General features: G+C 47.2%; 1 long non-coding RNA gene across 2 annotated transcripts in view; it reads left to right on the forward strand.

Moving 5' to 3' along the window:
- Window positions 1–625: 625 nt before the first annotated feature.
- The window catches only part of LOC110743541, a 154,461-nt gene continuing 127,688 nt past the window's right edge, over window positions 626–27,398 (forward strand). The window contains exons 1-2 of one of the 2 annotated variants that reach the window (XR_004183839.1): window positions 626–1,308; window positions 5,477–5,618. This is a non-coding gene — a long non-coding RNA (uncharacterized LOC110743541). The remainder of the gene's footprint in view (window positions 1,309–5,476; window positions 5,619–27,398) is intronic. The other variant, XR_004183838.1, reaches the window with a different exon arrangement.

Genomic DNA, 27,398 nt, shown 5'->3' on the forward strand with positions numbered 1-27,398 from the left:
TCACATTCCTTTTCAGTCCAGCATAAGCACTTTCACATTGTTTTTTTCCTCCGTGATTCAAATGACAAGGACTCTTCATCTTTAGGGATCACAGTATAGGACAGTGAATAAGTTCGTGAGCCCTGGTGTTATCCTGCCTGGATTGGGATCTCAACTCTACTATTTGTTAGCTGTGTGATCCTGGACCTCAGTTTCTCAGTCTGAGATATGGTACTTACCTCCTAGGATTAAATTAAACAGGTATTTTATACACAACATAGTAAGTGCTGAATGCTTCTTAGGTGTTCTTATCTATCTCCCTCTTTCTAAATGAAAGCACCTGGTTGAAAGAAACTAATTGAACCTCTGTATTCACACTTTCCTCCTCTTGAAAATGCAACAAAGGGAGCTGTGTAAAGAAACAAGCCTGGGCGCGGTGGCTCATGTCTGTAATCCCAGCACTTTGGGAGGCCGAGGTGGGTGGATCACCTGAGGTCAGGAGTTTGAGACCAGCCTGACCAACATGGCGAAACCTCATCTCTACTAAAAATACAAAATTATCCGGGGGTGCTGGCACATGCTTGTAATCCCAGCTACTGGGAAGGCTGAGGCGGGAGAATCGCTTGAACCCAGGAGGTGGAGGTTGCAGTGAGCTGAGATCACGTCATTGCACTCCAGCCTGGGCAACAAAGAGCGAAACTCCGTCTCAAAAAAAAAAGAAAGAAAGAAAGAAAGAGAAACAATACCAGAAAGCCCATCTGTACATTGCTAGGCAACCTTTCCAAGGTATGTACCCACCCTGAAACCATGGGGATGAAGGAAAGGAGGTTGGGAGGCTACATCTCTGGACATGGTACTTTCAGTGCTAAGACTGGGACAGTCCCTGGCAAACCAGGAGTGTTTGTCTCCCTAACATGTTGAGAGTGGGTGAAGGATCTGGTAAAGTTGTCCAAGGGTGGGAGAACAAGACTCTGGAGCGTTTGAGAAGGGTTTGCTTTTCCTTTAATTGTTGTTTGGCAAATCCCCTTGAAGCTCATTTCACCTGCAACTTCTGGGACTGAGTTGGCTGCCTGAAATAAGACCCACCTGGGGTGGGGGTGGGGGATAATTAAGTGTTTCCCAGGAAGCAGGGGCAAGGATACTTCAATATCTTCCAGATTCCTAGAATGTGAGTGATGTGAGCTTGCCTTGGGGTGAAGGCTGCTGGAGTCAGCTCTTTCCGATCCTGGCTAGTTTTCTGCTCCTAATAAAGGCTTCTTTCATGGCTGGGCAAGAGGAAGAGTCAGATGGCCCTACGTGGACAAGGGTTGGTTCCCGAATCTGTCCCAGGTAACTTCTTGTTCTTCTGGGTCTGTGTGTGTAATATCCCCAGAGACAGAGGCTAAGAGAAGGGAAAGTGACTACACTTACACTGCAGGCCAGCGGAGGGGGTGGTCAATAGCTGGTCCTTCCTCTTCCAGCTCTTTTAAAGCATTTTTAAATTGGATTAGCGTTTCAACAAACACTTGAAGGTTTGCTTTCCTCGGAGAGGCCCAAAGAGCTGAGGAAGAGCCTTCATCTGTTTACTTTTTCTTTATGTGGAAATCTACTTGGGCTGTTTCTACAACTAACTTGCCCCTCTCCCTTGGTGCCCCCTCCCCCAGGTAAACCCTCACCCCCTAACTTCCAGGCAGGCCTGAATTCACCCTCGGGGCCCTGGCTCACCATGGCTTTCTGGGTTGGCTGAACCCTCGTGCCCTCCAGGAGCACTTTGGAGCAGCAGGGCTCAGGCAGCTCTCTCTGACCTGTGCCAGCTTTGGAAGTTTTCCTGGAATGAAGAAGTGAGCTGACAGTGGCCAGCCCTGTGTACTTCATCTGCTTCTCGCAGGGAAGCCAACAGAAGCGGTCTCTTTCCTCCTGTGGGTAGAGAAAGACAGGAAGATGGGGCAAAGCCTTGGGAAAACAGGTGGCTCTCATACCCACCAGGGCTCTTTGTCCTCATCCTTTTTATTTAAGCCCCTGCTAGGAGCCAGGCAGTATGTGTGCGTGTGTGTGGATGTGTGTGTGTGTGAGTTGTGCAAACAGATATGTGCATGCATGTATGTACAGAGAGGAAAAAAAGACGGGCAGGGCATTGTGGAGCTGTGAAAGGGAAGGAGGGCAGGCAGTCGAAGTAGACTTCTATGCTTTATTCTGTGTATTATTATATTATATATGAACACATTTAAAGTACATATTGAATAATAAGAGAATTATCCTCTGAAATCTGTATGATCACTGTTAACTGAAGTACAGGGTGAAGCCTTGGAAGATTCAAGAATGACTTCCCAGAGGAGGTGGCAGGTAAACAGAGATCACAGAATAAGTGGAGGTAGCTAGATTAATTTTACAGACATTTGTTGAGTGTCTGTTATGTGTCAGATACTATTTTATTTATTTTTTATTTATTTTTTTGAGACGGAGTCTCGCTCTGTCTCCCAAGCTGGAGTGCAGTGGCATGATCTCGGCTCACTGCAACAGCCGCCTCCCGGATTCAAGTGATTCTCCTGCCTCAGCCTCCTGAGTAGCTGGGACTACAGGTGTGCACCACCACGCCCAGCTAATTTTTGTATTTTTAGTAGAGTTGGGGTTTCACTATATTGGTCAGGCTGGTCTAGAACTGATCTTGTGGTCTGCCCACCTCTGCCTCCCAAAGTGCTGAGATTACAGGTGTGAGCCACCACACCCAGTCCCAGATACTATTTTAGAAGCAAAGGGTCTAGCAGAGAGTAAACACATAAAGATCCTGCCGTTGTGGAACATACAGTCCAGTGGAGGGAGAAAGATGAACAAAAAGATCATACGATGTCAGGTGGTATTAAAGAAGAATTAACACTGATGGCAAGGAAGACTTTATTCAAGACTACTGCAACAGGAGTTGACTTTTTTTGTTTTTGAGACTGAGTCTCACTCTGTCACCCACTGGAGTGCAGCGGTGCTATCTCGGTTCACTGCAACCTCTGCCTCCCAGGTTCAACTGATTCTCCTGCCTCAGCCCCCTGGGTAGCTGGGATTACAGGCACGTGCCACCACGCCTGGGTAATTTTTGTATTTTTAGTAGAGATGGGGTTTCACCATGGTGGTCAGGCTGCTCTTGAACTCCTGACTGACCTCAGGTCATCCACCCGCCTCAGCCTCCCGAAGTGCTGAGATTACAGGCATGAGCCATCACGTCTGGCCTAGGAGTCGACTTTTGCAATAGAGGAGGAGGTTGAGTTCATCACTGAATCCAGCAAAGACCTAGCTGGGCATGTATAATCAGAGTGAGGGGGTCATTGGGTGGAAAATCACTGAGAGAAGACACGAAGGGTAGGGGGACTCTTGCTAAACCAACTCAACAGGATTCTGTGGAAGGCAGGCCAAGGACTTACACAATAAAAGCAGGGGATGAGGAACTTGGTCAGATATTGAGGGTGGGGGAATGACTCAGCTGAATTCTTTGCTAAAGGCAGGCCACATGAAGAAGAGGATCCAGAGGAGCCTGTCTAAAGTTTGGTCAAGTAGAGAGTCTGTGTTGATGTTATGAAGAAAATGAAGCAGCTGTGGGATAGTGAGGTTACAGAGTAACAGGTTAGGCCCTTTTATATTTTTGAGATGGGGGTCTTCCTCTGTTGCCCGGGCTGTGGTGCAGTGGCTTGATCACAGCTCACTGCAGCCTTGAACTCCTGGGCCCAAGCAATCCTCCTGCCTCAGCCTCCCTACTAGCAGGGACAACAGGCATCTGTCATTGTGCTTGGCTCATAGGGGTGCTTTTTAAATTTAACTTAATTTTATTTTTGAGGTGAAGTGTTCACTTTGTAGCGCAGGCTGGAGTGTAGCGACACCATCTCGGCCCACTGCAATCTCCGTCTCCCAGGTTCAGCCAATTCTCCTCCCTCAGCATTCTGAGTAGCTGGGATTACAGCTGTCCTCCACCACGCCTAGCGAATTTTTGTATTTTTAGTAGAGACAGGGTTTCACCATGTTGGCCAGGTTAGTCTTGAACTCCTGACCTCAAGTGATCCACCTGCCTCGGCCTCCCAAAGTGCTGGGATTACAGGCGTGAGCCACCGCACCTGGCCTGCAGTGTTTTTTAATATTCAGTGTTAGCAAGGTCTTTAGGGTTGAAATCTGGATCATGTGTCAGAGCCAGACTTTCAAATGGCCTCCCTGGAGGGTGTTTTCTGGGTAAAGGAAACAGCCTGTACAAAGGCCCTGAGGGTTGTGTTCATTGTGTTTGAGCAACAGTGAGGAGGAGGGGGTTTGTAGGCGAAGAGTGTAGGAAATAAGGTTGAAGAGGGTGGGGCGAGAGCAGATCATGCAGGCCTTATAGGATGTGATAAAAAGGGATGAGAAAGAAAGCTGGGAGGAGGGATAATTTGGATTTAGGGTGAGGGAGAGCTTTGCTCATCTGCAGGACCGCAAGGGGTTCTGTGCTGCAGGGGCGTAAGAAGGAGCATGTGCCATGTGGGGAAAGCAGGGAAGTGGGGCAGAGGGACATAGGGGAGGAAGATTAAGAGCCAAGGGGGAGGAGCAGGCATGCAGGTCCTTTTCCATCTTTACAGTCAGGGTTTCTCAATCATTTTAATGACAGCCTCAGCCCTTGCGTAAAAAGCAATAAAGGGAGGAATGCCTCTCTGTTTAACTTGAAGGAGAGCTACAGAGGATGGAAAAGAGGGTTGGTTGAAATAAAGTTGGAGCTGGTCTCGCTTGGCTGGCTGCCCTTTCTATAAATATCGCCCTCCCAGTCCTGGAAATGCAGCAGTTAGGGTCCTTGTGAGCTACTGAGGAACATCCTTCCTGTTCAAATGCCCAGAACTTGGCTGCCTGTACACTTCCGTATGCAAAGTGCCTAGAAGCTGGGGAGAGTGCAGGGTCAAAAGTGGGGAATTCTGAGCCCACTCCATTTACCCCCCGGGGGTGGCCTCACTTCCTCTGGGGGCTCTGGCAGCTTGCTGGCCTGTCTTCAGCTTAGAAATCTGCAAAAGTCATTGGCCAGGCTCAGGAGAACTAATCCTTTGTGCCAGAGGGGTTGGTGGTGTGGTCGGGAGCGAGCTCCTAGCTGGTGCTGAGCCCTGCTGCCCCTGGGGTTTTGCTGGGGGAGAGGGAGAGGGTTAAGGGGCTAGTGTAATTTGGCAACATGTGAGTAAAAAAGCAGATGAGAACCCACAGAGTAACTAGACATTCTTCTCTTTGCATGCAAGATCCTGCTGAATGTTGGAAGAGGAAGGAATATTTTTCTTGCTTTTTAGACATGACATCCTGTGAGGGGAAGATTTGGAACAGATGGGGGCCAGGGGAGCCTCACTGTATTTGCTTGTTTCACCACTGCCTCCTCCCTCCCACAACCAGAAATGTCTTTTTCTTCCCCGCTAGGGAAGTTAATGTTAAGGCGGGTGGGGAGAGGGGGGGATGTCCTGTAGATGAGGAAAGTAAGTTATCAGGGGTCAGGGAAAGATAATCCATTAGGTTTCCAGAAAGAATTCACTTTTCATTGCAGTCTCCTTCTAGGTCCAAAGATAGACAACTAACTCAAAAGTGTATCTTCGGTTTAATCACTGCTCTGGTGATATTTGCATTAATGAGGGAGAAAAGAAAGGATCCCCAACAGATGGAGAAGGCAGCTCTCTGACTAGTGAAAGGTAAGGAATTTTTTCTGAAATCTTGGGTGCACAATGTGGGAAAAACAAAATTGGTAACGTCTCATGGGATCAGTGCAGGCATCTGCACAGTTTTCACTCCGACTCCTGTCTGTCAGATTGACTGCAGTAGAGAAGATCGTAAATGTGGTGATGGAAGTGGGCTGTGACACACTTGATTGGCTGTAGCAGTGTTCCTGGTAGAGCCACATTCCCAGCACAGCTGTGGGTAGCTGGGCAGCTGGTATGATGTTAGCCTCCAAATCACAGCCGGTTCTTTCTGCTGTCAAATGTCCAGCCACTGAGCCCCCTTCCCCTGAACCTCTATAGAAGGGGGAGTTCTGCCGGAAATGGAGTCAGATGGCCTTGTTAGCCAGGGTGGGCCCGTCTAACTGCCTGTTGCATCTTGTCTGTTCACCAAAGACAGCTTGGGTTGATGTGATGTGAAAAGGATGGGGCAGGAGGAGAAGGGGACAGATTCTGTGCTTTCCTTCTGTCGTTCCTTTTTGGCTGATGGGAGCCTGTGTTGGTGTTTTTCTCTTCCTTCGTAGGAGGAGATTTTGAGTTCTGGGGTCTGGCTGAGGAGACACGTGCCAGAGTGTCTGGCCCATTTGGGTCAGGCTGCCTGACTCTGGCACACAGTTCTGGAAGGATGTCCTAGAGAGCTGGTTTACTGAGGCAAGAGCTGCAAGCTAACTAGGGAAAGAGAAGAGGAAAGTATTAGGTGGCTGTGTGCTCAGGATCCCCGGTTGAGATATTGAGAATTATGTCTGGGGAACAAAATCTAACAGGCTGTCCTCACATGAGATGTGTTCCCAGGCTGGAGTGCAATGGCGTGATCTTGGCTCACTGCAGCCTCTACTTCCTGGGCTCAAGAGATCCTCCCACCTCAGCCTCCCAAGTAGCTGGGACTGCAGGCACGTGGCACACCCCACGCTTGGCTTTTTCTTTCTTTCTTTTCTTTTTTTTTGAGACAGAGTCTCACTCTGCCACCCAGGCTGCAGTACAGTGGCACAATCTTGGCTCACCACTGAGATCAAGCAATTCTCCTGCCTCAGCCCCTCGAATAGCTGGGACTACAGGTGTGCACCACCATGCCCGGCTGATTTCTTTTTGGTATTTTTAGTATTTTTAGAGATGGGGTTTCACCATGTTGGCTAGGCTGGTCTCAGAACTCCTTACCTCAAGTGATCCACCCACCTTGGCCTCCCAAAGTTCTGAGATTACAGGTGTGAGCCACTACGCCTAGCTGCCTGGCTATTTTTTTTTTTTAGTAGAAATTGGGTGGGGAGTGGTTTGCCATGTTGCCCAGGCTGGTCTCGAACTCCTGGGCTCAAATGATCCACCTGCCTCAGCCATCCAAAGTGCTAGGATTGCAGACATGGGCCACTGCACTCGGCCAAGGAAAGACATAGTTTAAAAATCACTTGCTGGCCAAGCATGGTGGCTCACGCCTGTAATCCCAGCACTTTGGGAGGCTGAGGCAAGTGGATCACCCGGGGTTGGGAGTTTGAGATCAGCCTGACCAAAATGGTGAAACCCTGTCTCTACTAAAAATAGAAAATTAGCTGGGCATGGTGGCGGGCGCCTATAATCCCAGCTACTTGGGAGGCTGAGGCAGAAGAATCGCTTGAACCCGGGAGGCGGAGGTTGCAGTGAACTGTCCGGCCTGGGCAACAAGAGTGAAACTCTATCTCAGGGGAAAAAAAAAAAAAAAAAAAGTCTCTTGCTAACAGAGTAATGTGGCCTGTGTGCCTAGCTAGGATGAGATCTCCCATCTCGATTCTTTACTCTTCTAACAATTAGACAATGTAACTTGATACATTCAGTGGGAGCTCTAGGCTCTCCCTGTCTTCTCTGTTGTTACAATAGCCATAGGCATGTTATCTGCCCATTGGAAAGGATGATGGGAAAACAACAAACCTGTCCTGGACCCTGCAGTTAGGACTTCAGGGGACACATGAGTGAATATAAATGATACAGGTCCGCTCCCATAGAACCCAAATGCAAATATAAGAACATTTAACTCGTAGTGGATTCTCTAGGGTCAGGCAAGGCTATAAGCAACAGACATAATTAGTTAATTCAATAAATATTAATTGAACCCTCACTGTTTGCTAGTCCCCATGGATACAGTGAAAAATGGGACAGACACAGCCGCCACCTTCCTGGACCTGTGGTCTTATGCTGTGTACACAGGTTTGTAGACAGGCTCTTGCGATACACTCTGTGAGAGGTGCTGAGATACAGGACATAAGAAGAGTCGTGGGCTTTTATGGAGAGGGGGGAAGTTGGGAAGACCTGCCCAGAGGAAGTGATGTTGAAGTTAATCCATGAATAAGCACAGTTGACCCTGAATGTTTATGCTTAGTTGACCTGCTACAGGCCTTTGGTCCTGGTGTCATTTTTATTTGCACCATCTTTTACTCTGAAAAGTGCCTGGTTTGGGTGGTGAGCTCTTTGGTGCCCTAACTATGTGCCAGGCATTGCTCCAGGAACCCCATAATCAGAATAGCACTGGCTCAGAGTGAGTGAGTAAAACTGAGCTGTTTGTCAGTCACATGATTTATGTCACTCGATCCTGAGCTGGACCCCTATTTTATTAGTTAGGGATGCTTTGGGCTACAAATACGGGGAACCTCTGAACAGCGGCTTTCATCAGAATGGTATTTATTATTTTATTTTTGTTATTATTTTTTTGAGACGGAGTCTCGCTCTGTTGCCCAGGCTGGAGTGCAGTGGCACGATCTCGGCTCACTGAAACCTCCGTCTCCCGGGTTCAAGCGATTCTCCTATCTCAGCCTCTCAAGTAGCTGGGACTACAGGTGCCTGCCACCACGCCCAGCTAATTTTTGTATTTTTAGTAGAGACAGGGTTTCACCATGTTGGCCAAGATGGTCTCCATCTCTTTTCTATTTTTTTGAGACGGAGTTTTGCTCTTGTTGCCCAGGCTGGAGTGCAATGGCGCGATCTCCACTCACCACAACCTCCACCTCCCAGGTTCAAGTGATTCTCCTGCCTCAGCCTTCCCAAATAGCTGGGATTATAGGCATGCGCCACCAAGCGTGGCTAATTTTGCATTTTTAGTAGAGATGGGGTTTCTCCGTGTGGGTCAGGCTGGTCTCGAGCTCCTGACCTCAGGTGATCCGCCCACCTTGGCCTCCCAAAGTGCTGGGATTACAGGCGTGAGCCACTGTGCCTGGCCAAAGGGCTGCTGCCTCCTCGTTGGGGAATCAAACCCCGTTCTCCCACGTGACAGGAGGGGATACTCACCACTACACTAACGAGGACGACAGTCTTGATCTCTTGATGTCGTGATCTGCCCACCTCGGCCTTCCAAAGTGCTGGGATAACAGGCGTGAGCCACCGCACCCGGCCTACAAATTACCTTTTCAAACAAGCTTTTTCTTATAAAATGTTCACAGTTATCTATTAATAGTAAAAGGCAAAATACAAGTTAATGCTAACGTTTTGATCAAAATTATTTCAAAGCTAAAGAAGTAATATTTTGAAAATTTAATCTTAGTTTTACTTTAATGAGATATTTAATATCTGAAATTCCAGTGCTTATTGTCCATTTAATTTCCAAAGAAAAGAATTGGCATTGGCTGGTGCAATGGCTCATACCTGTGATCCCAGCATTTTGGGAGGCAGAGGCAGGCAGATCGCTTGAGCTAGGAGATCAGCCTGGGCAACACGGTGAAACCCTGACTCTAATAAAAATACAAAAATTAGTTTGGCATGGTGGTGAGCGCCTGTGGTCCCAGCTACTTGGAGGCTGAGGTGGGAGGATCACTTGAGTCCAGCAGGTCAAGGCTGCAGTGAGCCATGTTTTTGCCACTACTGCACTCCATCTAAAAAGCACAAGACCATCTAAAAAAAAAAAATGTTATTATTGGTATTATACATCCTTCAAGTTTTATTTTATAAATATATTTCCCATATCTATATGAGATACGTATCTGCATTTATGATACATACGTATGCAATATGATATAATTTTGCAAAATATCCTTCTGCCACCATGTGCAACTGGTGCTAATTTAGTAACACTGATTTGTGAGTCCTCTGGAACCACGAATAAGAACAGAAGCAAAAAAAAGGATATTCAGTGCTCCTGAATATCCTATTCATGCTCCTATTCATTTTGCAAGAATGTATTGCATTTGTGCTGAGAGGAAGGATTTGACAAGCTAATTTGTCTTTTCTCTTCCCTAAGTGCTCTACCACTCCAGTCCTTCCCACACTGCACTGCAGCACTGGTCTCTAGTGTTGGCAGTGGCATAATCCACAAGCTTTCTCGTTTAGACGCAGTTACCTTTTGTTTTGAGGGGGCAGGGGAAGAGGTGTGAAGTGTTTCTCTGGGGCCTGACTGCTGTTAGGTGTTAACTTGTGACAACGGATATTGAGGGTGATAGGTCATGCTGTGTGACCCTCGATGACAGAGGTGTCCATGTGTTGTTTAACTTTTAGGCATGTGTTTGAAATAGGTGGGACCCTGAAGCACAGGGCCCAGGGCAGGGGCCTCTCTTGTCTGGTTCTAAGGGCAGCACTCTTGTTTTCCAGAAACCCTCAGTAGGCTTCCTTTCACATTTCATTGGATAGAATTAATCCCTGCCAGAAAGAAAGTAGATTTCCTTAACTTCCTTCTGCCAATCATGAGTCATTGCCTGGGATGAGCGCATGGTCTCTGGACAAAATTGGGGTTCTGTTAGGAAGAAGAAATGGCTAGACAGTCAACCAGTGATATCTCCAAAATTATTATTCCCATTTTTCTGAAGGGGAAATTGAAGCTTACAATGGTTAAGGTTGTACACCTGGAAGTGGTGGAACTGTGGTTTGAACCAAGGAAGGTTGGCTAAGGAATCTGTCTTAATCACTCTACTTGCTGTTTCCCATGGCCGAGGAGCAGGAGTTAGCTATATTGGGGTTTGAGAAAATCCCAGTCAGAGGAAATAGCATGTGCTGAAGCCCGGAGAGGCAAGGGGTGGCATGGTCTCGCTGCAGATTGAGAGATGCCGAGTGACTCAAGTCTGTTGTGTGAGGGGAATGCTGGGGGATGAGGCTGGAGAGGGTGTGCAGCTGGGGCTGGTGGGTGAAGATGGGAGGGGACGAGATTGGGAATGGCATGGGCTGGAAGGTTGTTGAAAGACTTTACTAGGGAAGAGATCCAGGTAACCTGAAATAGGAGAGGCAGAAGGGAAGGCATGCAATCAAGAGAGATTTAGAAAGCAGAATTGGGATTTCATGATATGAAGGTGGAGGAGAATCACCTGAGTTTATGACTTAGAAATGGGTTACCATTCAGAAATAGAAGGCAGTGTTACCAGTGGAGGGTCTTGACTGTGAGTTGTCCAGGTTCTTGGCATTTTGAACAAAGAATTGGACAACACGCCCAAAGCAATGAAAGAATGAAGCAATGAAAGCACAGATTTATTGAAATGAAAGTACACTCGACAGAGTGGGAGTGGGCTCGAGCAAGCCCTGGTTACAGAATTTTCTGGGGTTTAAATACTCTCTAGAGGTTTCCCATTGGTTACTTGGCTACAACCTATGTCAATGAAGACTTGCCCATGACTAGTCTGTATGGTTGTGGGAGGTGACCAATTAGAGGCTGAAGTGAAGTTACAAAGTTACAACCTATGCAAATGAAGACTTGGCCAGGGACCAGTCTGATTGATTGTGGGAGGGGACCAATCAGAGGTACTTTCCATTTTTCATTTGCAGTGCAGAAACGGGGTGGGGTTGTAAAAGAAGTAGCCTCTGATCCTTTTGTTACTTGGACATAGAGAGGTAAGATTTTCCTTTTGATTCAGTTCTAGGAAGTCAGCATGAATCAGCCTTAGGTTCCCTACCTTCTTCAGACCCTGTTCTCCTGCCTCAGCAGTACCAGGTGAGGGCATAGGGGAGAAGGAGTTCACTTTTTATTTTTTGAGTCTCATTTGGGACATGTTGAGTTCAAGGACATAGAGTGGCGCTGTCCTGTAAACATTAGAGTCTGAAACTCAGGAGAGACATCTGGACTAGGGAGCAATGTGGGCAGCTTCAACACGTAGAACCCCTGGGTTCTACGGTGGGTGAGAATGTGGAACACATGAAAAGAGAGTCTAGGACGGAGCCATGTTTGAGGAAAAGAGGCCCAAAGAGGAAACCAAGAAGACATGCCTCACACACAAGAAGCCAGGAGAATTTGGTGACACTAATGCTGAGGAAAGGGAGTTTTAAGCAGGAAAGAAAGATAAGGCCTGAGAAGTACCACAAAGGTCATTGATGATGACAGCAAGAGTGTAACAGCCAGATAATAGAAAGTTGATGGGAATGTGGTTCCTTCGTTCAAGATATTAAATATGAAGGAAAGTGTATGTGAGGATCCAAGGAAAGCTTTTTAAAAAAAAAAAAAAAAAAAAAAAAACATGCAGGAAGATTGGAGCATGTTTAATTGCTTCTGAGAGGTAGACTTCTGGTAGACCAGAAGTTGAAGATAGAGAGGAGGTGGGTAGTGTGAGGACCTGAGAAGGTGGGGAAGAGTATGGGATCCCGACTCAGATAGAAAGAGGACTCCCATCGGAGCAGGTGGAGTACAGACCAGGAGAATGGGTGGGACTGGGACATGGAGGAGCTTCCTTTTAGATGGTTTGTTTCCTAAATAGAGTAGCTGCAAGAGAGGGAGTGGTGGATCAGATATTTAGGGAAGCTGAGTTGGGATTGTCTCCTGTAAGAACAAGAGAGCTGAGTGGGAAGCAGGGCTGGCTTCATGAGTGGGCAACTTGAGCAATTGCACGGGTCCCTACGCTTAGAAGGGCTTCATGCTTTGTATAGTGCTCTGACGTCACTGTCTTGAAATTGTTAATGATGTTGGAACGCAGGCCCCCTCATTTTCATATTTGTTTTGAGTGTAAGAGTGCCTCATGCAATATCTGGGACATACTGAGATTAGCAGTTACTCACAGCTGGGCATGGTGGCTCACACCTATAATCCCAGCACTTTGGGAGTCCGAGGCGGGTGGATCCCCTGAGGTCAGGAGTTTGAGACCAGCCTGGTCAACATGGCAAAACTCCATCTCTACTAAAAATACAAAAAATTAGATGGGCGTGGTGGCAGGCACCTATAATCCCAGCTACTCAGGAGGCTGAGGCAGGAGAATCGCTTGAACCCTGGAGGCAGAGGCTGCAGTGAACTGAGATTGGGCCATTGCACTTCAGCCTGGGCAACAAGAGCAAAACTCTTGTTTCAAAACAAACAAACCAATTACTCTTTATCTGAAATTCTAATTTACGTATCCCTATTTTATCTGGCAACCCTAACTGGGTGCTACAAATTATGTAGCTGGTGCTGCTGGGAAGACAGGAGAATTGCAAAGTGGTGTCACAGGCCCGGGGGAGGTTTCCTCTGTGAAGTATCCGAGAGTGGGGAAGTGATGGGTATAGAGACTGGACTTGTGGCTCTAACTTGTGGGGCTGTGGAATGGTCTCCAGCAGGGCCAGCCATCTGAATGTCAATGCAGGACAGCCAGGTGGCGTGGAATATCAGGATTGTCTGCAGACACCTCACTTGGGTGAGACCAAAAGCCCTTACCTTGGTTGGTGAGGCCCTGCTGTCCCTCTCACCCTTGCATACTGCAGCCCGCTGCTCTGCTGGCTCTTCTGCAAATACCCTTTGCTCCTGTCGTCTCAAGGCCTCTGCTCTCATGGTTCCCTCTGCCTGGAATGTTCTTCCTGTAGGTATCCCCAAGGCTCGTGCCTCTTGTTCCCCCTGGGCCCCTGAGAGGCCTTTCCTGATTACTTTATTACTTCCTACTCCATCTTTCTTCATGTCACTTCCCACCTCCTGACATATTATATATGTATATTTTCTGTCTCTTTCCATTAAAATGAAAGTACTGTGAGAATGAGAAGTTGGTCTTGCTCACTGATGTAACCCCTATTCCTGGACATGCAGGGGAAACTGAGATATTTGTTGAACTGATATGTTAACTAATGATACATGGGCCAGGTGAAGTGGCTCACGCCTGTAATCCCACCACTTTGGGTGGCCGAGGTGTGTAGATCACCTGAGGTCAGGAGTTCAAGACCAGCCTGGGCAACATAGTGAAACCCCATCTCTACTAAAAATACAAAAATTAGCCGGGGATGGTGGCAGGTGCCTGTAATCCCAGATACTTGGGAGGCTAAGGCAGAGAATTGCTTGAATCCCAGAGGCGGAGGTTGCAGTGAGCTGAGATCACGCCACTGGACTCCAGCCTGGGCAACAGAGCGAGAGTCTGTCTCAAAAAGAAAAAAAAAAAAAATTAGCTGGGCATGGTGATGTGTGCCTATAGAACCAGCTACTCGGGAGGATTGCTGGAGCCCAGGAGTTGGAGGCTGCAGTGAGCTAAGATTGTGCCACTGCACTCCAGCCTGGGTGACAGAGTGAGACTGCCTCTTAGAAAATTAAGAAAACAAACAAACAAACAAAACTTTATCACCTAGATTTTGGTAGTAGTATTTGGGCATTTCTAGTGAATGTTAGCTAATTACTCACTTCGCCTAGGTGACAGAGTAACTCAGCCCTGTGGTGTCACTCATGCTTACCACTGCCAATGAATGTCTGTGCCAAAAATCAGATTCGATCTTAAAGCAGGAGAGATTTGTTTAGGTGGAAATCTGTTTTTGGTTTCCTTTCCATTATCGCCCATTCCCTCTGGGAGGAGAACACCTTTTCCTGTGGAGTTGGATGGGGCTGACCTTTGCCCTGTGTCCTTAAGAGTAGGCAGGTGGTCTGAGCCAGTTGAGTCCTTCCTGGTACTTCTCTGCCAGAGTTCTTGGGGAAGATGGTCTATTTCTGCTGGACTTGGTAGGATGTGAGTGTGAGGTTGTTGATTAATATCCTGCTCACTAAGTAGAGAAAGGACAGGGAGAGCTCTGATGTTTGAGGCCTTAGATCCAGCTACTCCCTAGTGACATGAGCTAATGAATTCCTTTTTTTTTTTTTTTTAATTTATGCCAGATTGACTCTAGTTTCTATCACTCACAGCTGAGCAAGCTCTGACCCATACATGTTATATTGCTCAGGCTGGAGTGCAGTGGCTATTCGTAGACGTGATCAGATCATAGTGCACTGCAGCCTTGAACTCCAGGGCTCAAGCAATCCTTCTGTCTCAGCCTCTCAAGTAGCTGGGATTATAGGCATGCGTCACTGCACCCAGTCCACACAATTTTGATTGAAAAATTAGAACAACTTGACCTGTGAGATAATAGTAGAAGATTAGACAGTTAAGTGAATTAATGAGTTATGAGAGGAGCTTCTCCTGATTTCCCTGATTCTTTTTATTATGGGAGTGGGAGCAGGGGCAGAGGGTAGAGATGAGGATGAATGAAGGAGATTGAAGTGAGCCCACAGGCGTGGCCTTTGCCAAATGGGGGTAGGGATGCTGGGGCCCCGGTTCCCTCCCAGCTGCGGTTCCCTGGCAATGGCTGAGGAGAGCCTGGGGTGGGCAGGCAGCTGGATTGGAGAGAGCTCTCAACTGTAAGCCAGCTCTGGGCTCCTGTCCTGTTTCTGTGTGTGCTTTGGGGCACATCTTCAACTTTCTGAGCCTCGCTTTCTCTTTCATAAAACGGGAGTGCTGACGGTGCCCTGCTGACCTCCGAGTTTGTGTGAGAGGCTCCCAGGAGCTGATGAGAATCTCTGAAACCATCATGAGAACCATCAGGACTTTCTAGCTGTAGGGTGGTTTGCCTCTTTCATTTGCTTGAAGGCTGGACTAGACAAGTGCTAGGAAGACCCTCAGGACTTGGGCTGGGATCTGACCTTCATGAATTGCAGACTACAGACCTTAGGTAAAAAGTGGTCAAGAGGAGGCCGGGTGCCGTGGCTCACGCCTGTAATCCCAGCACTTTGGGAAGCTGGGGTAGGCGGATCATGAGGTCAGGAGATTGAGACCATCCTGGCTAACGTGATGAAACCCTGTCTCTACTAAAACTACAAAAAATTAGCGGGGCGTGGTGGTGAGTGCCTGTAGTCCCAGCTACTTGGGAGGCTGAGGCAGGAGAATGGCGTGAACCCGGAAGGCGGAGCTTGCAGTGAGCCAAGATCGCGCCACTGCACTCCAGCCTGGGCGACAGAGCGGTACTCCGTCTCCAAAAAAGCAAACAAAAAGAAAGTGGGCAAGAGGAAGACTAAAATGTATGGCCCATAGCCTGAAAGTTCTTCAGGGTCATGGATGAGGATGTGAAAGGAGTTTGTTGGGCAGGGCAGACTCTGGCCTAGGGCAGGTTTCTGGCTGGAGTAGTTAATTTAGTGCCTTTTACTTGTTGGAAAGACAGAAAGATACTTTTTTTTCCCCTTTCTTTTAAAAAAGTAATACAGAGTTTTCTGAATACGAAAGCATGAGCTGGGCACCGTGGCTCATGCATATAATCCCAGCATTTTGAGAGGCAGAGGTGGGTGGATCTCCCAGGAGTTCTAGACCAGTCTGGGCAACATGGCGAAACCCCATCTCTACAAAAAATACAAAAATTAGCTGTGCACGGTGGCACACGCCTGTAGTCTCAGCTACTTGGGAGGCTAAGACCAGAGGATGGCTTGAGCCCAGGAGGTCAAGGCTGCAGTGAGCCATGTTCATGCCACTGCATGCCAGCCTGCGTGACAGAGTGAGACTGTATCTCAAACAAACAAAAAAAGAACTTTGAAAATAAAAATATGTGTAAGGAAATCAAAACAACTCATGATTATCCAACTCCCATAAATAACACTGGTAATATTTTTGTCTATCTCCTGGTATTTACTTCATTGTGCCTATGTGTCATGTGTATGAGAGATGGCTTATAAATAAAATTTGGTATGTACAGCTTCAGAATCTGTTTTTCACATAATATAAACATCTTCCTATATCTTTAGATTTTTCTTACAGCCTAATTTTTAATTGTTACGTAACAGTTTTAACTGTTCTACCATATATGATGTATTCCTTTTATTGGATAGAAGACGTTCCAGTTTTTTAGGATTATAAAATCATATTGTGGTTAAATCTTTACAGATAAATCTTTGTCCATGTGGAATTATGGGGTCCAATGGGATGTCCATGTAAGAATTTTTGTATATGCTCTGGCCAAACTGACCCTAAAGGAATGCTAATTTGCCTTCCTATTGTTGTGTAAGGGGCATCATGATTCTCTGAATCCTGGCCCTTGCTGGGTATTATTGGATTTTTAGGACTTTGCCAAATGCTGGTCTTGCTCTGTCGCCTAGGCTGGAGGGCAGTGGTACAATCATAGCTCACTGCAGCTTTGAACTCCTGGGCTCAAGCTATCCTCCTGCCTCAGCCTCCTTAGGAGCTGGGACTACAGGCATGCCACTATGTCTGGCTAAATTTTTATTTTTGTAGAGACGGGGCCTCACTATGTTGCCCAGGCTGGTTTCGAACTTCTGGCCTCAAGAAATCCTCCCACTTTGGCTTCCCAAAGTGTTGGCATTACAGGTGTGAGGCACCATGCCTGGCCTTGTTTTTATTTGATTATGCCTCTTTTTCTGGTTACCAGTAAGGTTGTTTTGTTCCCCCATATAATTAATAGCTATTTATATGTTTTTGTGAATTGCTTTATTCATTTTCCTTTTGGGGTGCTTGTATTTTTCTTACTGATTTATACAGACTGTTTGTAATAAAAATATTAACGCTTTTTGGGGATCAATACGTTTTTAGTAGTGTGATGAAATAATTTAATAATGGATCAAAGAAGAAGGTTTGATTCCAGGGGGAAAATTTTTTAAGCTACCCACCTCTTGCCCTACACATAAATCCAGAGATAAGTAGTATCTTCGAAATTAAACATGTCTTAAAGCATGGACAGGCCCCTTCCTCCCTCCCTTCCTCCCTCCCTCTCTTCCTCCCTTCCTCTCTCCTCCTTTCTCTCTCTCTCTCTTTCTTCCTCTCTTCCTCTTTCTTCCTCTCTTCCTCTCTCTTTCTCTTTCTCTCTCTCTTTCCTCTCTTTCTCTCTCTCTCTCTCTCTTTATGGAGTCTCACTCTGTCTCCCAGGCTGGAGTGCAGTGGCACAATCTCCGTTCACTGCAACCACCGTCTCCCAGCTTCAAGCTATTCTCCTGCCTCAGCCTCAGTCTCCTGAGTAGCTGGGATTACAGATGTGAGCCACCACGCCTGACTAATTTGTGTATTTTTAGTAGAGATGGGGTTTTGCCACATTGGCCAGGCTGGTCTCAAACTCCTGACCTCAGGTGATGCGCCTCGGCCTCCCAAAGTGTTGGGATTACAGGCGTGAGCCACTGCACCTGGCCATTACCTTTGTTCCACGAATGAGTTAGGCTGTGGCAACTAGACTAGGGTGACTCCCCACACCCTGCCCCTAGAGCTGGTCACAGGCAGAGCTGAGCTTCAACTTGGGCTTCACACCTGTGTTCACATGCGCCACTTGTCATTGCCTGTGACTTTCCTGTCTCTCCTCCTCATCTTTCAAACACTCCCTGGAGCCATTTAGTGCCTAGATGATGCGTGTTTTTATACCAGCCACTCTACTCAAAAGCAAAATCTGTTTGAAAGCTGTGTTACAGGTTCTTCCAGAACTTCCAGTTTTTAAGACTGCCTTCCCCTTGCTGCAGCTTCCTTTGTACCATGCAGCCACTAGCTCCGAAGGGACCTTCTGCCAGGGACTTTGATTCCTTGGATAGAGCCCTTCTGTTGACCACTGACCTCAGGGCTAGGTCCCCAAAATGTCGCCTCTCTATGATCATTTCTGCAAAGTAGCAACAGGTCAGTTAGGATGTGGATTTTCTCACTCTCTCAAAGGTTCTTTTATTTAAATATGTTCATACATTTTTCTCCTGCCGCTCTCTTTCCTGAAAGAATGAAGTTAGAGGATTAGGTTGCTAAATTTAGCTCTTGCTGACGCACTGGCCTCTCACTAGCAGTCTCCTCGTGTCTCAGTGTTTCTCTAAGCCTCGCTTTTTTGCTGGTAGACGCACACCATCACATCCTACATAATATTTAGCTCTGAGGCGTTTCCAGATGGGAAGTGCGTTTCTGTATTTTCATAGCCGTGTTCTCTACGTGAATGGACTGGCGTGAAGCTGGGGGCTGACGGCTGGCAGGGCAGGTAGGGGGGCTGGCAGTGACCTGAGAGAGGTGAAGATCCCCAGGGTGGTGGTGGGGAAAGCAATGCAGAGTCCTTGTCAGATGTTTGCTTGCTGTGAGGAGAGGGAGATGGCTGTGAGAGGAGATCTGGGGATGGTATTTGACTGGGATATGAATGGAGCATTTTCAGGCAGGGGAGGCCCTCCTACTTGAAGCAAGCCTGAGTGTTGTTAAATAAAAAAATTATTCTGGCACTTGTAAAAATGGTAAGGAAGACTTTGCTCAGGAGTCTTGCAACAGGGTTGTTGCAATAGGGGAGAAAGATGGGGCTCAGCTCTAAATGCAGCAAGACAGTTGAGGATTTACAGCCAAGGAACAGAGAGGAGGGGGTCAGTGGATGGAAAATTACTAAGAGGAGACATCAAGGGAATGGGATTCTCGCTAGACTTAAAAGGACTCTTGCTAAGGGCAGGCCAAGGACTTACACATCCAAGGTAGGGGATGAAGCGCTTTATCAGACATCAAGGGTAGGGGACTCCCTAAACTGAATTTGCAGGACTCTTGCTAAGACTGGGCTCTGCAGGCCTGGCAAGGACAGGAGGGATACAGAAGGCCAAGGTTCAGAAGAAGGCTCAGAAGAGCCTAACTAAAGTTTTGTCAAAGAAAGGGTTTTTGTCAGTGCTTCCTCTCGTTCAGGGAGATAAAAATGCTTCTTTTCTCTGAATAATATAGGTCCATTTCTTGTTCGATCACCTTTTGTTCATTAAGGACCAGCTTGAATGTCTGTTGGGGCCTGGCAGGAGAGGATACTTGCTGGATGGTGCTAACCATTAGGCATTTAAACGAGGGAGATTCATGATCTGCTGTGGTGATGGGTCCTTTGAAGTTTATGTCAAGTCATCCAGCTTGCAAGGCTACTGTAGATCTTGGGGGGAAGATCAGCTATAAGACAGCCTAGAGTTGCAATGAGGATTTGGGCAGTCAGCCTTTAGCTCTCAGTGACGTCAGGAGGGTGGGAGAAAACTTAGAAAGTAGAAAAATTGAGAATTTGGTAAGAACTGTGAAATGTGCAGAATGGCAAGATCCAGTCCAATTCACAGTAGGTAACAAGGTAAAAAGTAAAATGTGATTTACCAAGAGGTGAAAACTCAAAGGCAATGAACAGGACTAGAATTTGATATTCTGCAAGGATGTGCTATAGTTTTCTATTGAAATACAAATAAGCGCTGGTCCCTGGATGGGCGTGTTGAAATGTCAGCATGGAAGGCGGTCTGGTGTTAGGCAGGTCTCAGTTCAAAGCCCATCACCTTACCGGAGACGCTGGGCAGATTGGTTGCTCTCCTAGTGTCTGTTTCCTTAGCTGTGAGACATGATGAAAGCTAACATTTATCATTTCTCGCGTGCCAGGCACTGCCATGAGCATTTCACATGCTTTATCTCATTTAATCCTCACAACTTCGTGAAGCAGGTAAATCATCATCTCCATTTTGCAGAAGAGTAAACTGAGGCTTTAATATATCCCATAATATGTCCACAGATGTTGCCAACCTGCAAGTAGAGATTGAAGCTCATGTACTTAAAATGAGTTTGGCACTTATCAGGTACCTGATAAATGTAAAACATTTTTTCCTCCAGAGTATATGTGGGAGAACTGGAGCTATAGAGTGTGTCTGCGCCCAGTCAGATTCAGTAGGCGGGGCTCTCCCCCAAAGAGGAAAAATCCTGAGACACTTATCAGTGGAGGGATGGAGCCTGCTGTGAGGGTCCTGGCAGAATCCCTGCATTTTGTCCTCGGGGGGCAGCTCTCCTGGGAGTTGGAGAGAGGCTTTGACCCAGCCTTTGCTGGCCACTGGGCAGGACCTAGCTGGGAGCAAATGCCAGCAGAGGCTTGTCCAGAGATGACTCTCACTGGCTGTGCTGTGTTTGCTGTGTACCTGGTAGGCATGCATCTCAGTTATTCTCACATCTCTGCAGTAGGTATCCTTCACCTTCCCATGCAGATGGAATTGAAGCTCCAAGAGGGTAACCAACTGCCCAGACACATTTGAAGTAGTGAGGCAGGGATTTGAGCCCAGGTCTGGTCCCTGGGCCCCTGCTCTCTGTTCTGCTGTGCATCCTGGGTGATCAGGGAAGCAGACCCAAGCTAGGGAAGAAGTTATGTGAGCAGGGCTGAGGCACTGGAACAGAGTGGGTAATGCAGGATCTTGGGAATCAAACACACTGGAGTTCAAATCCTGGCTCTGCCACTTCTTAGCTCTGTGAGCATGGAAGTGACTTAACTTCTCTGATCCTTGGGTCCCCCTCCATAAAAGAGGAGAGCCATAACTACCCAGAGAGTGTAAGGATGACATGAGAATATATATAGAGCCTTGGCATGGGTCTGGGTATGATAAGCATTCAGTGAATGCTGGCTGCTGTGGGCACGTGGGAATTGCTGGGAACTTTCTCATCCACTTGATCTCCTTGGCCCTTAGGGAAGGCAGACGCTGGAGGGCAAGTCTCTCAGACATGGGAGAGACCCTTAGCTTTATTTATCCACCCTGGGATGTATCCCTGGGAGGTGTGTATCAAAATTATAGCCACCAAATATAATTTGGAAGGACTTAATAATATGATATAAGGTTGGAAGGACAAGGGAGAGGCTAGGCCTAGGTATGGCATCCTTACAGTGGTCCAACTTCCCTCTTGCTGGTGATGTCCAAAGAGAAAGGCCAGCACAGCGGCTCAGATGGACCTAGTGGGACTGCCTGGAAGAACCTATGCAGTGGGCTTGGGCAGGGCCCACAGTTACTGGTGGCGGGGGTGGGCACTGTCAGTGTCTCCCCCAGCCTCCACTGAACCTTTCACATCAGGTGCCCTAGAGTAGCACCTGTTTACCTAGACCTGCCCTCCAGAGACACTGTCTCCCCACCTTGTGAGCTCCTGGCTGCCATGACCTCTGCACTTGCCCAGAGAGGCTGTGAGGATGAAATGCTGATATGCATGAAGCTCTTAGCCTAGTACTTCACATGCAGTGAGCACCCACCTTCTGACTGTGGCTCATTAATTTGTGGATTCAAGTACCGTTTTAGGTTGAGAGGTCATAGTTATGAAGAAAACAGTCCCCACCCTCATGGAGGTCACACTCTAGTTGGGAAGATGGATGAGAAACATGTAAGCAATTAGATTTGATTGTACTATTGGAATGAAGAAAGGTAAAGCAGGGAGAGGGAACAAAGACGTCCTTGGTGGGGCTGGGAAGGCTTTTATTGGGAGACAACAAGTGAGCAGGGACCCTGGGGATGTGGAGGTGCCAATCATGAGAATGCTGGGGGACGCCCGGTGCGGTAGCTCACACCTGTAATCCCAGCACTTTGGGAGACCGAGGCGTGTGAATCACTTGAGGTCAGGAGTTTGAGACCAGCCTCGCCAACATGATGAAACCCTGTTTCTACTAAAAATAAAAAATTAGCCAGGTGTGATGGCGTGCCTGTAATCCCAGCTATTGGGGAGACTGAGGCAGGAGAATCACTTGAAGCCAGGAGGCAGAGGCTGCAGTGAGCGGATATCGCACCACTGCACTCTAGCCTGGGCGACAGAGCAGGACTCTATCTAGACAGACAGACAGGTAGATAGAATGAATGTTGGGGGGCATCCCAGCAGAGTCATCAGGTGGGACTGAATCTGGTACAAGATGGAGAGGAGGGATAACTGGGAAATGAGGCCAGGGTGGAGGCTACCAGGTCACATAGGACCTCATCATTGTTTTCAACAATCATTATTTCTAGATGTCGCTAGGCAGGATCAGCTCTTCCTCCTCTTGTGCTGTTCTGGTGGTATGCCCACAGGCATGGTAGCAAGTCACCCTGTGTTAGGACTGTGTCATTTTACCACCACACTGAGGGCTCTGGAGGCCAGGCACTATGGCTGTTTCGTATATACCCAGCACCTAGCGTGGGAGCTGTTTATTGAAATTATAGCTACTGAAGGTTGGAAGGACGAGGGGCAGACCAGGCCTGGGTATGGTATCCTTAGATCAGTCCAACTTCCCTCTTCCTGGTGATGTCCAAAGAGGAAGGAGCATGGAGTCTGTGCTTCGTACATTTAAAGATGAATCTTAGTGGCAATGGATGCTGTCTGTTGGGGGTTTCTGTGAGCTATCCACAGCAGTTAGCATTTTATATTTCATCATCTCATTGAATCAATACAATAGCCTTGTCCCGAAAGTGTCATCTCCATTTTATGGATGAAGAAATAAGCCTTAGAGGCCGTCCCATGCCCCAAGCACACATACCTAGGAACTTGCTGAGCTGAGATTTGAAGCCAGGACTCTAAGGACCACACTTTCAACTCTGACCAAGCTGGAAGGTCAGCTGCCTCTGACAGGGGCTTGGCCCAGGCCTACCCTTCCAAGGGCTGTGGTGTTTACTGCCCAGGGTCTTGGCATCCTTCGGCCTTCTTGGTCCCTCAGGGGTACCTTGCACCCCAGCCTGCCCTGTAGCATCCCAGGGAGCCTGAGGGGCTGTCCCTCAGACCTTCTCACAGCTTTGTAATCCACAAATGGAAAAGTGGCACTTAAAATGAATTTATTCAGGTGGGAGCTGTGTAAGACATGAAAATAAGGCTTTTGAGCTGCTCCACATAAACTTGAGTGTAAATGAAAAGCTTTTTATTTGGTTTCTGAGCCAGACTTTGAGAAGCCAGTGGGCCGTGCGGTCTGGAAGCGCACGTTATGGGCGCTGGGTCGGAACAGGGGCCACTTTGAATGGCAAGGAGGGAGAATCGCTCCAGTGAAGCTGGAACGGCCAAGAAGCTGGGATGTCAATAAACACAGGCAGGACACAGAAAGCCTTTTCCAAAGAGATGGAAGGCGGGGAAGTGAAGGAAAGGCAGTGCCTCACTCCCGGCGCATTTGAGAAGGAAAATGCTTGAGGTAACCCGTGTTGGCAGCTTTTATAGCTTCCTCCCGATAATGTGCTGGGCAGACCTTGAACAGGCTGGTGTTTTATTTTCATGTAACGAAGCCGAGTGGACCAGGGGCAGCTCTCCAGCAATGGCTGGCCTGGGGCTGTGCCCACGGAGGGAGACAGGGCTGCCTGAGTCCTGGGGCAGGGGGCAGCCCTCCTGCCTGCTGGGCAAACCATGGGGAAGGCGGGGACCAGGATTTCTGACTTCTTCTGGATGATGTTTGGTTTGTCACAATCCTTAGACGTAAGGCCCCCTTATGGCCACTGCCAGTGAGGGAGGTGGCAGGCGGCTGCGGGAAGGCAACGGCTCTGAGAAGGAGGGCACAGGTCCACGCTGTCTAAATGTTGCCGGTTGTGAACTACACAGGAACCTTAGCATGGGGAACCCACAGAAAGGTCTTTGTGCCCTTGGCTGCCTTTTGCCAAGGTACTTTCCATGACTAGATTTACCTTGCATTTATATTCTCTTCTCTTTGGTAATATGTACATATGCGTGTGAGGTATATTTGGACCTGGGATTATGTGTGTGGTTAAAAATATACATCAGTACGTTAGTGACCTGCATGGGTGCATTAAGCAATGTATTTTGAGAGCCATGGGCTGGAGGGAAACACCCAACTAGCTATCTTGAGACACTAGCAAAGCCCAAAGTACTTCCGTTAGATGAGAGTATGATCTACTGTTTTATATGTTTGTTACAGATATTTTTTCTTCCTGTTTTCTCCTGGACATTCTATGGAAACAATATATGTATTTAAACAAAATTTTAAATGTCAATCTTAAGAATTTCAGGGATTTTTTTTTTTTTTGAGATGGAGTCTCATTCTGTCACCCAGGCTGGAGTGCAGTGGTGCGATCTTGGCTCACTGCAACCTTTGCCTCCTAGGTTCAAGCAATTCTCCTGCCTCAGCCTCCCAAGTAGCTGGGACTACAAGCGTGCGCCACCATGCCCAGCTGATTTTTTGTATTCTTAGTAGAGACAGGGTTTCACTGTGTTAGCCAGGCTGGTCTTGATCTCCTGACCTCGTGATCCATCTGACTCGGCCTCCCAAAGTGCTGGAATTATAGGCGTGAGCCACTGCACCCAGCAAATGTCAGGGTTTTTTAAACCCATGTTTATTTTGAAAAATTGAAAATATCAGGAAAAATAAGAAAATAAAAGTCTTCTGCAATGCTATCATTCAGGATAATTGCCGCTGTTCTTTAGGTATTTGTATGCTCTTCCAGACATGTTCCTAATGAGTATATATTAATGTAAAATAAAATATCAATGGCTCACATTTGAGTGTTACTATTTGCCAGCACTTTGCATGTATGGACTCACTTGATCCTCAACAATTCAATGATTGGTTTTATTATTAAACCCATTGTACAGACAAGCCGAAGCCCAGAATGATTACCTTGCTTAAGATCACATAGGCAAGTAGCGAAGCCAGGATTTGAACATAGGCAATCTGGTTCCAGAGCCTATGCTCTTAAGGCACTTGCTATACTAACTTGCAAAAAGAATTCAGAGAATACTAACCATACCAATTTGTAACCCGCTGTTTTTCCCACTCAAAATATTATGAGCTCCCTTCCATGCCAATAACCTTACCTCTAGAACATCATTTAAAATGGCTCTGTTGTGATGCATACATCCCAAAAATGGAATGCTACAATGCTGTTTCCCTTTCTGGCTGTTTTGGGTAATAATAATAATTAAACTTAAAAATAGCAGATATTGAGGTTCTGTGTCTGGTGCTGTCCTAAGATCTGTTTACATCTTATCTAATTTAATCCTTGTAATAACTCGGGCTTCTTACAGGGGAAGAAGTTAGGGAAGAACAGGAAGAAATTTGCCATGACATCTTCCTTACATAAAACTTCAAGGTTAGATTTTTGACCTTATCTTCAAATAAAATTATATATGTAATAATGTTTTTGTGTTCTTATTAATTTTTTAAAACTTATTTGGAAATAATTTGACTCACAGGAAGCTACAAAAAAAGTACAGAGAATTCCTGTGTTCCCTTCACCTGGCTTCCCCCAATGATATCTTAAATAACTAGTATGCATCAAAACCGGGAAATCGACATTAGCGTTTCCTGTTAGCTCAGGTTGTATATTTGTTACCAAATTTTTTTTTTTTTTTGAGATGGAATTTCACTCTTGTTGCCCAGGCTGGAGTACAGTGGCGCTATCTCGGCTCACTGCAACCTCCGCCTCCCGGGTTCAAGCAGTTCTCCTGCCTCAGCCCCCGAAGCAGCTGGGATTATAGGCACCCGCCAACACGCCTGGCTAATTTTTTGTATTTTTAGTAGAGATAGGGGTTTCATCGTATTGGTCAGGCTGGTCTCAAACTCCTCACCTCAGGTGATCTGCCCGCCTTGGTCTTCCACAGTGCTGGGATTACAGGTGTGAACCACCACTCCTGGCCTAAAACTTTTCTTTAAACACTTAAAATATGTCACACTATGATAATCTAGTTTTTTTATTCTTTGTTGTGAAGTATACAGGAGCCTCTAAGTGGAAGTGGCTCAGGCCTCTTTCTTGGCCTTTGAGAGGTTAACACTATTATTTGCTCCATTCAACCAGCAAGGGATTGGAGGTCTAGGGAGGTTGTCACGTGTACAAGGTCACACAGCTATAGTAAGCTTCTGAGTTGGGACTTAGCCCCTCTGCTTCTAAAATCCCCTATCTGAACCTCATACTCTCCAGCAATGGTTCTAGTTTTTCACTGTTCTTTGCTACTCAGGCTGAGGCCCCGAATATGAGTAGATGTGTGTTAACAAGAGTCTGTGCATGCATGTACCTATACACAGACAGTTCCCCTGCTCTCTGGAGTCCCTTCTCCCGGACTGGAGAATGCCGAACTGGAGAGGACCTCAGGAATTGAGCACATATCCTGACTCATTATTTAACGGGATGGGAGGATCAGGCCAGCTCGGGGACCATCTGCTGTGTCCTGTGTTGGCCTATCCCCAAGGGCTCTGGGCCATATTCTCCTGTAAATCCTCTACCTTATTCTCATGGTTGCCTCTCCCCAACTCTCCTCCAGTTGCTTGTTTTGCCTTTTACCCAACTTCCAGCCATCTGGCTCCACATGCTCTCAGTTCCATGCTTGGGTGGCAGTGGGCTTAGCCTGAGATGCCTGGACTTCACTCTCACATTGCTTCTCTCATCCTCCAGCCCCTGTGCCCCATGGCCAGTGGCTGAGACAAGAGAAAAGGAGAAAAAGCCACATGTATAGGGAAGACCCAGGAGAAGAAATTTCTCTAAAGTCCCCTCTAGAGGAAAAGATATTTTTACCTCCACCCCAGTCACTCCCTCTCTTTTGTTGCCTTCTCTTCCCCTTTTATTCATAGCTATAGCTGCCAGCCCAATCCACTTTTGTAACCCAAAAAGCAGACAAAGGCCTCGGCCCTTGCCTTCCCAGACACAGTCATGGTCTCATGATCTGCCAACCTAAGCAGAGCTGGCATGTGGGATTTAAGTAGCTCTGTCCAAGCTTTTACAGGAGTCTGTGCTTAGAATTGTCAGAGTGCAGAGCAGTGTTGTTCCAGATCCCTACCACCCACTTCAGAAAACCCAGATGTGCCTGCCACTCTAGGTTGACCTGACAGTTGTATGCACGCGTATGCATGTGTATGAGAGCAACTGACATGCATACCTGGTGGCCTGTGTGGGCCTCCTGAACATAGAACTAAGCACTCGCTTGCTGAGACCTGTGGCTGCTTTTGGTGGAAAAGTGACCCCAGGGCCAGGGGCTGTACCTGGTAGAGACCAGGTGATGA

The sequence above is a fragment of the Papio anubis genome, chromosome 5, assembly GCF_008728515.1.
Source record: "Papio anubis isolate 15944 chromosome 5, Panubis1.0, whole genome shotgun sequence".
Taxonomy (NCBI): domain Eukaryota; kingdom Metazoa; phylum Chordata; class Mammalia; order Primates; family Cercopithecidae; genus Papio; species Papio anubis.